Source organism: Mytilus trossulus, chromosome 5, assembly GCF_036588685.1.
Source record: "Mytilus trossulus isolate FHL-02 chromosome 5, PNRI_Mtr1.1.1.hap1, whole genome shotgun sequence".
Lineage (NCBI taxonomy): Eukaryota > Metazoa > Mollusca > Bivalvia > Mytilida > Mytilidae > Mytilus > Mytilus trossulus.
Window position 1 is genome coordinate 54261878 of NC_086377.1, and position 14682 is coordinate 54276559.

The 14682-nt window shown below is 34.3% G+C and overlaps 1 protein-coding gene across 3 annotated transcripts in view; it reads right to left on the reverse strand.

Moving 5' to 3' along the window:
• The window catches only part of LOC134718925 (uncharacterized), a 72186-nt gene that overhangs the window by 7758 nt on the left and 49746 nt on the right, over positions 1-14682 (reverse strand). The gene's annotated exons all lie outside the window — the stretch shown is intronic.

The window sequence follows — 14682 nt, forward strand, 5'->3', positions numbered from 1 at the left end:
TGGGGGTTTTACATGAAAGATGGTTCATATAGTCATACAAAACCTCCAAGGGGGCCTTCAAATGGAAGCAGGACAAGTCGCCCCACTGGCTAATCGCCCCACTTTTTTAAAAAACGCCACAAACTGATTTATCAAATCGCCCCACATGTGAAATTGGTTAAATCATGTTTAATATTACTCCTGCCAACTTGCCCTACTTATAAAAAAACGGTAATATTTAGATTAATAATATATATATAATTAAAAATAAAAACTCGCACCACTTTAATGAAAACTAATGTACACAGAATACAAACAAACCGAAAATTAATTTACTTACTATTATTGATATATACTGAAATTATAATTCTAAAAAAACCCTGATTGTTAAAGAATAACTAAGTTTTGAAGCTCTAAGTTATTTGCATAACAATTGAAAAGTAACCTGTTAAATGTATCATAATGCAATATATGGAATTGAACTTATATTCCATGGGATGACATCTTTTTCCATAAGTGGGGTGAGTTGGCATTACTAAATTCATCCTGGTTATTAATATATTTATCTAGATTTCACCGATTTCCATTAGGTGGGACCAGTTGGCAGGGGTAATATTAACGGGATTTAACACGGTTCACAAGTGGGGGGCGATTTGGTAATCCAGGTTGGGGCAGTTTTTTTGTCGAGCCTGCAACTTTTGTCGCAGAAAGCTCGACATAGGGATAGTGATCCGGGGGCGGCAGCGATGTTAGCTCAGTTCTTAAAAGCTTTATATTTTAGAAGGTGGGAGACCTGGATGCTTCATACTTTGTATATGGTTGCCTCATGTTATGAAGTTTCCGTCAGTCACATGTCCAATGTCCTTGACCTCATTTTCATGGTTCAGTGACTACTTGAAAAAAAAAGTTAAATTTTTTGTAATGTTAAATTCTCTCTTATTATAAGTAATAGGATAACTATATTTGGTATGTACGTAGCTTGCAAGGTCCTCTTACCCGTCAGACAGTTTTCACTTGACCTCGACCTCATTTCATGGATCAGCGAACAAGGTTAAGTTTTGGTGGTCAAGTCCATATCTGAGATACTATAAGCAATAGGTCTAGTAAATTCGGTGTATGGAAGCACTGTAAGGTGTACATGTCCAACTGGCAGGTGTCATCTGACCTTGACCTCATTTTCATGGTTTAGTGGTTATAGTTAAGTTTTGTGTTTTGGTCTGTTTTTCTTATACTGTTTGCAATAGGTCTTCTATATTTTGTGTATAGATTGGTTGTAAGGTGTACAGGTCTACCTGGCAGGTTTCATATGACCTTGACCTCATTTTCATGGTTCAGTGGTCAAAGTTAAGTTTTTGAGTTTTGGCCTTTTTTTCTAATACTATATGCAATAGGTCAACTATATTTGGTGTATGGAAATATTTCATGATCTACATGTCAGTCGCGCAGGTTTTATTTGACCTTGATCTCATTTTTTACAATTCATTGCTCAGTGTTAAGCTTTTGTGTTTTGGTCTGTTTTTCTTAAACTATAAGCAATAAGTCAATTTTATTTGTTGTATGGAAGAATTGTTAGCTGTACTTGCCTACCTGGCATGGTTTATCTAACCTTGACCTCATTTTCATGGTTCAATTGTCAATGTTTAGTTTTCTTGGTTTATGTTAAGATTATGTGACAGTTGTAATAAAGCTTTATTATTAGGATTATCAACATAATATCAATGATTAGTAAAGAAGGCGAGACATTTCAGTGTGTGCACTCTTGTTTTTAAAGTGGGACGATTTGTCATGGATTCCCTTCAAATATATTCTAATGTGGTTTTTGGCTTCTTCGTGCATTAACAAGCTCATAGCCATTGTTGAATTAATTGTTTTCTTTGAAATAGTCGACAAAATTGCTCTTACAAAATTTCCATTTGGGAGCCTTGAGCTCGATGGGGGAAATACTCTGCAAATACTGACAGTTGCCAGGTATGGTCATCAAAAAAGTTGACATGTTACTATGTACATTTACCATTATGTTACTTGATGTTCTTGCTATAAACACAGTACAGAGACTAGTCAATCTTTGTGAACTATTATCTATGAGAGTCATAGAATATGTGTATACAATCAATAATTAAGAATAGTCGATTTATATTGAAAAGGAAAAGTTCTTATATGTCTAAAGAAGAGGGACGAAAGACACCAAAGGGACAGTCAAACTCATAAATTTAAAGCAAACTGACAAGGCCATGGCTAAAAATGCATTTCATGGGAGGCACATAAAATATACTGTAAACATAGACTATAGATATAGGTGAACTAGGTACAAAAGAACTCTGAATCTTAAATTCTACACACCACCTCTGTTCTATGGAAGATAATGGTATAACTGGACTAGAAATACACACAACCTGTAATTAACTGCCTTTACAGCGCTTTCGCGCTTTGATTAATTTTAGTATTTCGTATAGCTTGTAAGCATGAAAGTGAATCCGAACATATAATAAATTTGGATTTATCTGAAGAAGCAATAAATTTCAAAGCCAAAATTATTGCTTCTGCTTCAGCAGTAAAGATGGATGCATCAGATGGCAAACGGAGGGTTGCAGCTCTGTCCCTGAAGACAGCAGCAGATGCAACTCTATCACCATCTTTTGATCCATCAGTATAGACAGTTGAAAAATCTAGATAATCGGCTTTAATTTCAGCATAGTGTTGCTGAATTAAAAGAGGATTTGTTTTATTTTTTTTGTGTTCACGGAGATCAAATATCATTTTGGTTTGGGAAGTTCCCATGGAGGACATTTGCAAGTTTTAACTTGATTAACAGATTTTAAATCAAAAGAAGCCAAATGTGGTTTTAAACGTATACTTAACGGAGGAATTTTATTTTCATGTTTTGCAAAAATATCTTCATAAATCGGATTAAAACACAGCTGTTGGCAGGATTATCTGAATGGGGTTTTAGTTTGACAGCATATTGAAGTCCAAGCTTCAAACGTCTGTCAGAGAGTGAGTGCTCATCAGCCTCAACATACAGACTCTCAACTGGTGAGGTTTTAAATGCGCCAAGACAGAGACGCAAACCTTGGTGATGCACAGCATCGAGAATCTGTATGTAGGACTTCCTTGCAGAGCCATACACTATAGGGCCATAATCTAGTTTAGATCTAACAAGAGATCTATATAAATTGAGTAATATGTTGCGATCAGCACCCCAGTCAGTGCTGCCTACAACTTTTAAAATATCTAAAGCTTTTAAACATCTCGCTTTTAACATTTTGATATGGGGTAGAAAGGTTAACTTTTTTTCGAAAAGTAAACCAAGAAATTTGGTTTCATCAACCATTTTAATTGGGTTGCCGTACAACGTTAGTTCTGGATCAAGATGCAATTTTCTTTTGTTACAAAAATGCATCCCGACTGTTTTTGAAGTGGAAAATTTAAAACCATTTTCCGAGGCCCATAATTGTAATTGTTTTTCAATGTTATTCATATTTTTGCCTCTGTAACATATTAAAAAATCATCTACGTACAATGAACCTTCAATATTACTTTTTAAAACTTCAACAATGCTGTTGATTTTAAGACTAAATAATGTAACAGATAAAATACTGCCCTGAGGGACACCCATCTCTTGATCATACATACCAGACATGGTCGAATTAACTCTAACATTAAATTGTCTGTTAGAGAGAAAATTAGAAATAAAATTAGGCATATTGCCTTTCAACCCCATATCAAATAGATCTTTTAAAATACTATATTTCCATGCAGTATCATAGGCTTTCTCGAGGTCGAAAAAGACCGACACCACATGTTCATTTTTCGCAAAACCATTACGGACAAATGATTCGAATCGAACAAGATGATCAAGAGTACTGCGACCCTGTCGGAATCCACACTGGATATTGGCTAATAGCCCATTGGATTCCAGGAACCAAACTAGGCGATCATTGACCATCCGTTCGAGTGTTTTACAGACACGACTGGTAAGAGCAATTGGTCGATAATTAATAGGATCCGTATGATCTTTACTAGGTTTTGGAATAGGCACGACGGTTGCAAGCTTCCAGATTGATGGTAAATCACCAGATTCCCAGATGTTATTCATGAGCTGCAAGAGAGCTTCTAGCGAGGAATTTTAACAGTACCAGCAACGCTTTGAATTTGTTTGTGAATCACAAAGGGCGATATTTTTGAAATTGGTTGTTTCTTTTATTACAATAAATCTGGGCCAACTGTCATCTTCCCGACAGGGCTCTGAATCATCACATTTTCTTTTTGTATGTATTAAAGCTGATTTAGAGGGTTTGTTTTGTTGTGCCATATGAGAGGAGAAAGATTCACCATTCTTGTCATCCACCCACCTCGGAATGCCTACATGGGCGATGCTGTGTTTCCGTGGCGAACCGGCGAACCGGGATCAAATGCTAATGCTGAAAACGAGCTTCAAATATAATGTAGCTGGTCCTCAAAATTAACACCCAAGATCCACTGCGGAAGGCACCAGATGTTCCAAGAATAGTATACTCCAGCAGAGCGTATCCATCAAGCGAAAAAGAAATCGTACCACTTGATTGACCCATGAGCCATCGCCTTCTTCAGTTATCCGAAATATAAATAGCTTAATTTAAAATACTTGTGTGTATTATGAAAATTGTTACAAGAAAGCTTATTGTTGAGGATTAACTGAAGGGCTCGACATGACCAGCCGATTGATCGAACCGGGTCCATCCGACCTCACGTTTAGATGATTTCGAAGCCAAAGCAGCTTATTGAACTATAGTCTCGTCCGTCCGGGTATTTTCTGACCGTAAGGAGTCTGGCTATAGTCCTCATCCACAAGGATCTCGTCAACCACCGACACGGGTAGCAACCCACGGCAAACGGGTTGGAGAGCCTATTTTATTCAAAACATCGGGCTTCTAACGATGTTCGGATCATTTTAGTCTTTACCCTTCGACCTGTCCAGCATGGGTAACCCTTTCAGGAGACGGAGCTCCAGCTGGCATAGCTCTTGGGGTCACTGAGACACGCAAGCCCTCCGACCACGGCAAGGATAGCGATCCACCGGAGGGACTTGGTTATGGGTAATGATATACTGGGACATTGGCAAAGGTAAAGTGGTCGATAAATGTATACTGGATAATGGGCAATAGGTTCCGGTATAGTATGTAAATAATAACGGTATACAAGGCAATGGCTAATTGATAAACTAGGCAATGGGAAATGGACAAACAGAATACTGTGTAATGGATTACGGTATACTGGAATGAAGGTATTAACCACATCCCATATCAAAATACCCAATTAACACAACTAGTCCTTCTTACTTTAATACTGAAATATTTATATCGAATGCCTATCACTTGTTGCATGATTTACAACACCTCTTTAATTTTATACCAAATGGTGAATCGAAGGATTGATTGATTGTAGGTTGCTAAACGTCCAGTGGCAAATATCTCATGCATATTCAGGACGAGAACAAGTTCACAATAAATACAATAGGTAGGTTACTACAATAGAGGCCATCTAGGATGATGGTCGGGGAAAGTTGGACTGCCCCTGGAAAAAGAGGGTAGTTTGGATAGGGACTGAAATTTTGCTACGCAACAGGCCACCTACGGACCCCTCAAAAGAGTTGTTGCAAGGGTTCTTAACGTACAAAGAGCGTGGCACTCTCTTTACACGAGGGATCGGATTTAACGTCCTCCTTCTGACCGGACGTGACTGCGAACTTGGTACATCCAGCACAGCCAAACGGACGCCCCACTTCGGCAAGCGTTTTAATGCCGGTCGGGAGAAGACCAGGTTACCATATTTCTATACCCCAGTCACCCTTGGGGGCAATAGTGAATGGATATCGGTATTCTAGGTAATGTATTCCGTTGCTTTACCGATTACTTCGTATATCGGTTCTGACTAACCACTAGCTTGTTAATCATTATCTACTACCACTCGTTTAGCATACCTTTCACAACTGCCGCTACCTAACACCTATATATTACTCAGGACAATGTAAGACTGTCACAATGATAAGGCACCATGGATTAGGCAATTTCGTAAATTGTAAATATTTTAATATATTAGTATTACCTGTATATTGCTCAGGACAATGAAAGACTGTCACTATGATCAGGCACCATGGATTAGGTCATTTTGTACCTTGTCAATATTTTAATATATTATTAGTATCTAGTTCTGACTGTTTCGTCGGTTTATACCTCTATTATTATATCCTTTGATATGATAAACCGATGATGTGTTTACCTCGTTTATCAGTCCTAAAAAAACTGTATAAACTGAAATAAATGTTATTTCTTTTTTCAGATACTGCAAACAGTTGGATAGAGTAAGGAACCATGCTTTGTTTGGTCGAAATTAAATTAGTTTGACTCGCATTTATGCATGGTTTATTCCTACGGTTTTATTGGCTTCATCCCGAGTTCATTTTGTCTAATTTGTTTGCCAAAACGATGATGTAGACGTGTTAGATTTTATTCTTAACGGCATTGATTTCTTACCGTTTGTTTAATTGAGTAGATTCAAGGAAACACTTCACTTTTGCATAAACCTTGATTTTGTTATTTTTTTAGTATGGTGGTTATCGACGAAGAAAAAATTAAATTGAACAGTTAGCAATGTTGTTTGCATTTCTTTTATTAGAATACTGTCATTACTTAACAGAATAAATCATTGGTTTAATTCAAACGGAATAAAAATTGGTCTGGTAAAAAATGTTGAGCAACTAAAAACAATGATGAACTTTCAAAAGAAGGTTCGTTTGCAACACAATCAGTATCAAGGAAATCCCATAACAAATTTGTTTTCCGCTTATGGAACAGGTTATATGTTAATGAATAATGCAAATTATACCTTGATTAAAGGGTTTTGCACACTTACTGGTTGATAACATATAAGACCATTGCAATACAACTAAACTTCATATTTAACTTTCAGACGAGAAAAGGCAAAAGACAGAAAAAATAAAAAGACATTAATTTTTAAGTAAAATCAAAGCACAACATCACACACATTATGTAAAACATAAAGCTTTTGAGTTGGTTATTTCCTGAAATAATAATTGAAAATTAGTTACACTTTCTGATGTTTTCGCTATATTGTAAAACAAAGCAGTCAATATTAATCAATTCTTAATCACTAAAAAAATATCATGGCATGTTTAAATCTTGCAAACTTTTTACATTTTTTTTTAATTTGACCTGCACGTGAATTAGTGATAAAAAAGCTTTCTGTCACCAAAGAGGCACAACGTTAATTTCACCTATTGAAAGTTATATATAGATTCTTACACTACAACAAGTGTATTACGATATTTCTCCACTCGAGACAGTTAAATTTTATTATTAAAAGCGCGAGGCTTGCCGAGCCCTTTAAATAATAAAATTTAACTGTCGAGAGTGGAGAAATATTGTAATACACGAGTTATAGTGTCGGAATCTGTTTCTCTAATGCTTTTTATCGTTCTTTTTCAAAGATTTTCAGAAAATTGTGCTCTTTATATGCGACGTCATCAGGCAAGGTTGTCTTTTTTCATGACGTCACAATAGGAAAATTGAGAAGAAAACATAACATTTTGACGTCATAATCAAATTTCGACTTATCATTTGCCGAGAACAGATTTTTCACTAGTGAGGAGAACTATTTTTCTCACACCGGTCAGGAAATGTGAAAAAAGCACAAAAATTAGAGAAAAGTGTTTTCACCCGTAATCGACCCCAAAAACAATTAGAAAATAGTAACAGGGATGAATTCGTGTTTGTTGTAAAAGAGCATTTGCTGCATAAATGTTACTTCAATTTGACTTTTCAAAAATCATACTATATTCAAAAACCGTTGTATGGTAAACATTATTTATCCTGAATCAATGTTTTGTACCTATAATTTCAGTGGAAAACAGCATTTGTTGGTGCAATCATAGCGTGTAAACAAGTAAATTTCCCAAATGTCTGACTTATTTTAAATGTCACCTTACACAAATGGAAAAAAATATAGCTTTTCTCTGATCTATTTCAGTGGATGTTTGATCTTGACAGGGTAACAAAACTAGAGGCTCTAAAGAGCCTGTGTCGCTCACCTTGGTGTATGTGAATATTAAACAAAGGATGCAGATGGATTCATGACACAATTGTGTTTTGGTTATGGTGATGTGTTTTTACATCTTACTTTACTGAATATTCTTGCTGCTTACAAATATTTATGTAGATAATAAACTATGCCCAGTAATTTCCGTGGAAAATTTAGTAAAAATTTACAAATTTTATGAAAATTGTTAAAAATTGACTATAAAGGACAATAACTCCTTAGGGGGTCAATTAACCATTTTGGTCATGTTGACTTGTTTGTAGGTCTTACTACATTATTGCTGTTTACAGTTTATCACAAGGCTTTAAATTGTGGCTGTATGTCACCTTTAATAAACTTCTACGTCTGAAAGTTATTTCGCTGAAAGATGTACATGTATATTATAATTGCCCTTGCTTACGGTTTTCCTGCCCGAGTAATACTTGCCAACCCAGCTTTAAACATTAACATAAACAGTTAACTGTTGTCAATTCAAAGGGTTGAAGAAATTCAGGAACGGCGAAGGAAAGTCGGGTTTTGATAAAATGAGAATGGTTTCATCTTAACTTGCCGTTTCAATTGAGGAAAGAGATGAAACAATGAAAAAGAGGCATCATACTTTCTTTTTCTTACGAAAATGGAATGGAGCATTAGAGTCGATAAACTTGCAAGACCAATTGCAATTTTATCAGAGAGACAATTCAACAAGAAAAAAGAGCTCCCGAAAGACATTGCAAAGTTTGCATCTCTTCTAATCAATAAGTGTCAATCACTAGACATTGATCCTGCTACTGCTGATTGAAACAAATTTAGACAGACAGTATTGATGATACAAACACGTCTTCTGTTTTACAATCGCATGCGACCTTTAGGCTATTAGGTGGGTATAGTCAACTCAATCTAGCATAAATTTGACCCTAACCTGAAAGTAATTGCAACAGAAGATTTTTCATGTTTTAATCTTTAGCATAGTTATCAAAAGTACCAGGATTATAATTATATACGCCAGACGCGCGTTTCGTCTACATAAGACTCATCAGTGACGCTCAGATCCAAATAGTTAAAAGGCCAAACAAATACAAAGTTGAAGAGCATTGAGGACCAAACATTCCTAAAAGTTGTGCCAAATACGGCTAAGGTAATCTACTCCTGGGGTAAAAAAATCCTTAGGTTTTCAAAATATTCAAAGTTTTATAAACGAAAAAATTTATAATATGACCATATAATTGATATTCATGTCAACACCGAAGTGCTGACTACTGGGCTGGTGATGCCCTCGGGGACGAAACGTCCACAGCAGTGGCATCGACCCAGTGGTGTGAATAGTTATCAAAATTACCAAGCATTATACCCCAAATATACACAAAAAAGTCCCATTAAATCTAACTTGAGGTTGACTATGGAGATTTGCATTGAAAAGGGAGATAACTCTTGCAAAAAAGGCAGAAATATCATTAACAATTGATACTAAATTATAACTTTACCGCTTCTATTCATCAGAATGTATTAAATCTTGATTTTTTAGCGGTCTTTAAAGTATATTAAACAACTCTAAAGGTGTTTTCATATATGTTATCAAGCTATAATCTAGATTTCGTAATTCATTAGTTGACCATTTATTGAATTCTTCAACAAGTCAAGGTAAAGAATCTCAAATTTAATAAAAATAACTCGGCATGTATTCTTCTTTTTGTGGTTTAGAGTTTCTTTAGAAAAGTAAGTTTCTGAAAAAATATCATATACAGATATAAACAATACCAAAGTTTCACAATATTTTTTAAAAATAATTACAAAGCTTCAAATTTGCAATTTCTTTCATGAAAATGCACGAAAAAAAAATACCAATAAGACTTCGGTTTTGTACATTTCATGAGCAGAAGCTTATATGATTTAGTCAAAAACAAACTTATAACCCCATCAAAGTATCATACTACACATAAATTTCAAGGAAAACAACCAAAAACTGACAAAAAAAGGTCTCTTTTTGGGCAAGAGTTGTCTTTCCTTCCAATGTTAATTTCCATAGGAAATTAAAAATGCTGATATTGAGTTTTCCTGAAGTTAGATTTTATAGGACTTTTTTCTGTTTATATAAAGGGCATAATGCTATAGACTAGATTTGTTTGCCTAGATTAATGTGTTTGTAAGACGAACTGTTTCCTTGTGTTCTTGCACGTGCAAAATTCGAATCGGTATGTCGGTCTAGTAAAAAGGAGGATCAGGACACATTTATCATTTTCTTGTCTTGCATCGGTCTCGCCTCTAGACACAAATTAACTATCTGTTCATCAATCAATACTATAAATGTTTTTATTTTTATGATTTGCCGAAAGCTTTTTTAATATACAGTAATCTTAACCACTGAAATGAATATTATGTTTTGTAGACTGATCATTATGTTCTGTAAAATAAATATTGTTTAGTGCAAACAACTTTATGGTCAGTGGTCAAAATGTTTTTTGTTTGGTTCAAAAAATATTATACTAGGTGGTATATCAATTATATTCAGTACTTTTTTTATTCTGTGGTGGTGGTAGACTTCCGAAAACATACGAAGCCGGGGAATTTTTCGGGTTATTTTCATACTGTCAACATGTCGTCTGCTATACAAAGTGCTCTTGCAGAACTTAATTTGCAAATCTTTCAAAAGTTTAAAGATGAGAGGATAGATGATGACACTTTTCAGCACCTTACTAATCAAGACTTTAGCAGACTATGTGTTGAAACTATTGGTGATAGAATAAGTACTACTATTACTAATAAGTTAAGTACAGGCGCCACCAATAGTTTAGAAGGTAATTGTTTTTCTAAGTTTAGGTTTATACCAAATATAAAATCATAATCTTCAAACATAATAAAAAATGTGCCGAAGACGGCTTAGGAAAACGTGTTTTAATATCCTAAGTCCAAGAACCAAAACTCGATCATTCAAAAATCACCAGACCAAAACAGAATTGGAAATTTATCTGTAAATTGTTATTAAAAAAAAAATTTAAATCCCAATTTTTATTAATAAATAAAACTAAAATATGTTTTATATTTTTATTACAGATTATGAAAGTGCAGATTGATTATCTGGTATAAAAGGAGATTGTAGTAGTGTCAATTCTGAATTAGAAAATTGTTTAATGTTAGGGACCGGTCAAAATTTCTTGATGCATGGGACCGGTGCAAAAAGAAAATTGTCTGAAATAATTCTCTTGATCCCATGGTTACTGGCAGAATAAAAATATGCTTGTCCCATGCACTTTATCTAGTAAAAAAGTGTGTGTCCCATGTAAAAGCACAAAAACATGATCAAAGTTGTGGATACATTTCATGCTACAATGTATTTGGATAGCTGAAAAATAATGCTATGTGTGAACTGTATCTATTTTGCTATTATAAAGTAAACAAAACAATGTTATTGCCAACACAGGAGCCCAAACAGATGACAATATGTTATTGATTATAATAAATGATACATGCAATATTAAACAATTAACATGTATGAAGTGTATGGTAGAATACATTTTTTCTAAAAACTGCAGCTTAATTTAGAATCTTGACTATTCTAAATTAACAGTGGGTAGGTAAATTTTCCCCCCAAAAAAAATTAACAAAAATATCATTTTTTTCCCTGCTTAGAATAAAACAATCCCCATTATTTGAATAGTCTCGAGACAGTTAAATTTTCAAATTCAAAATTAGAGGAATGTGAAAATAGCATCAAAATTAAAGAAGTGAACATCTCCAACTTCCACTTACAACAATATTGTATTTTAAACATTTTTTTTAAAAGTGGGAAAAAAATAAAATTTACAATCTCAACGTATATGCAGCTTGATTGATTATATATTTATATCCGGGCTATTCAGAGCTTGTTGGGTGTGGGTTCCAGATTTGTTCAAGCAATTCTAGAGGATAAAATTTTTATTTTAGCAAATCAGAAACAAGAACTACACAAGGTGGCCATGGTTGTTGTCCAATCAGGGCGACATGGAATTACTTTATGAAAACATCCCATAGATGCTTCATGCCAAGTTGATTTCAATTCCGCTTATTGGTTTAAGAAGAGAAGATTAAAATGTTAAAATAGAACAGAAAGACAGACGGAAAAATAACGAGAAACAAGAATCGCACATGCTGCTTATGTATACTGCCTTAACTGGGCGTAATGCGGCAAGTTGGTCAATAACCTCTCTATAGTGCTCCATTTCAAGCTTCGTTTTATTTGGTCAAGCCATGTCGGGGGAGAAAGGAACTTTTGTTATATCAACCGATCAGGATTTAAAAAGATTGCACATAGGGATCCTTTTTGTAGTCCGATCGGAGAAAAGGAGAAAATTTTATAAACGACCACTCAAATATGTATCCAGTCCAGTGTGATGCATTCGGTAAAGAAGTTTCAGAGGAGAAGATTTTTTGAGAACTCAGTCAATTAGTAACAACCATTGTCCATCTGGTCAGAATGGGCAAATTATATGAAAGACTTACTGCTTAGTTTATTTTCTATTTTTCTCTACATGTAGTTGTTTTAGTGGAGAAGACAAAATGTTTAAAGTTAAGAGATCTATGGACGACAGAAGGATGGACGAATGAACGGACTCAAAGTATGGACAAAGCGTTAAAAGGGAGGTACAAATGTTAATACGTATTCTAAAAGGTTTGGCAATTGTCACAATGTCACCTTTTATACAAAATGTATGTGTTCGTGCCTCAAGTTAAGAGTTTCATTAATGTCTGGAAGATTTTAATGGAGCTGTATAGATCTTTTGTGGTCACAAATTGTATTACAGCAAAACTAACGGGATGACTTCATAAACCCATCCTCTGTTTGTTATTCATAATGGTTCATATATATTTGCGTACACTTAACAATCGATACCAGCACTGTATAAACTTTTCAACATACAATGACTAAATTATATTTGACATTTCAATTAAACTGTGTATTAGTTTACTATGAACGTCGGGTTGATCAAGTACATAAGTGTTGAAAACAGGCACGCTAAATGCCTAAGAATCCCGAATAAAAAGAAATAAATCGCCATCAAAGGACGTGTTGGTAGTTATTCTATATATTGAATATGTATGTTTATTAAAAAAAAAACAGTGTTGGATGCACACCTTATATCTCAAATGGTCTTGACTGCACACTTTGCATTCGTCGTCTGTAATCTAAAATTGCCATAAATAGTCATGGTCACACACTTTGTTTTCGTCATCTGTAGCTTTAAATGGTTAAAAGGTGCAAAATATTACTTTGCTTTCATCTTCTATTTATAATCTTAAATGGTCTCTTATTTTTACGGCACACTTTGCATTCACCGTCTGTAACCTAGAATTGCCATAAATAGTCATGGTCACACACTTTGCTTTCGTCATCTGTAGCTTAAAATGGTTAAAAGGTGCAAAATATTACTTGCTTTCATCTTCTATTTATAATCTAAAATGGTCTCTTATTTTTGTGGCACACTTACGTCGTCTATAAACAGAAATGTTATAAGAAATGACTAATATTTTTTCTGTCTATTCGAAATAACATAAAAAATGTGGTGCACACTTTTAAAAAAACCTATGCAAAGTGCAGATACATTTACATGTGTTCCAGACCGTATGAGTATTTGACCGTATGCATACTTTTGCATAGTACTCGATCCGATCTGACTGATATTAAAAAAGATGGTCAGGTTAACAAATGCATATAGCAGATCAACATAACTTAACTTTCAAATTAATATAAAAAAGTTAATTTTATTTTTTTTTTAAAATGCACGCTAATTAAATCTGTTAATCTCTTGTACCTAAATAAAGGCAACAGTAGTGTTCAAACCTCATAAATCCATGGACAAACAACAAAATCGGGGTAACAAATTAAAACTGAGGGAAACGCATTAAATATAAGAGAACAACGACACAACCCCGAAATGCAAAACACAGAGAAACGGACCAAGCATCAGACAAAACACCACGAAAATAACAAATATATCATGAAAACCAAATACATGAATTTTGGATAGACAAGTACCGTGCCACGTCTTATCGCAAAATTAAGAGAAAACACAAACGACTCAACGTTAAAATGCAACACACAAAGAAACAAACAATAATATAACAATGGCCATCTTCCTGACTTGGTACAGAACACCGTTATCAATGCATTAGAAAAATTGACAACCAAGAATATACTTTAAATATTACCAACAAAAAAGATTTAACGGCATCTGTTAAATTTATACTAAGAAATAATTAAATTTTGGATGTAACACGTCTACTGATTGGCTGACGTTATTTTGTTACCAGCACATAGACATAACCAAGTCATATAACCGTGATGTCATCATAGTTTTTTCATGGTTTTCTACGCTTTAAAATGGAATTTAGAATTAAATTATAAGAAATGACTAATATTTTTTTCTGTCTATTCGAAATAACATAAAAAATGTGGTGCATACTTTTAAAAAAACCGCTACTCGCGTTATTCAGTGTACACCACATCTTTATGTTACCTTTCAGACAGAAAAATATTTCAGTCATCCCTTAAAAAATAAATTTGAATTTAATGACAATTATACAAACAAATAATAGTGGTACATTTTCTCCGACATGCACATATGTCAGCATTTGATAAAAATATATTCAACCTAT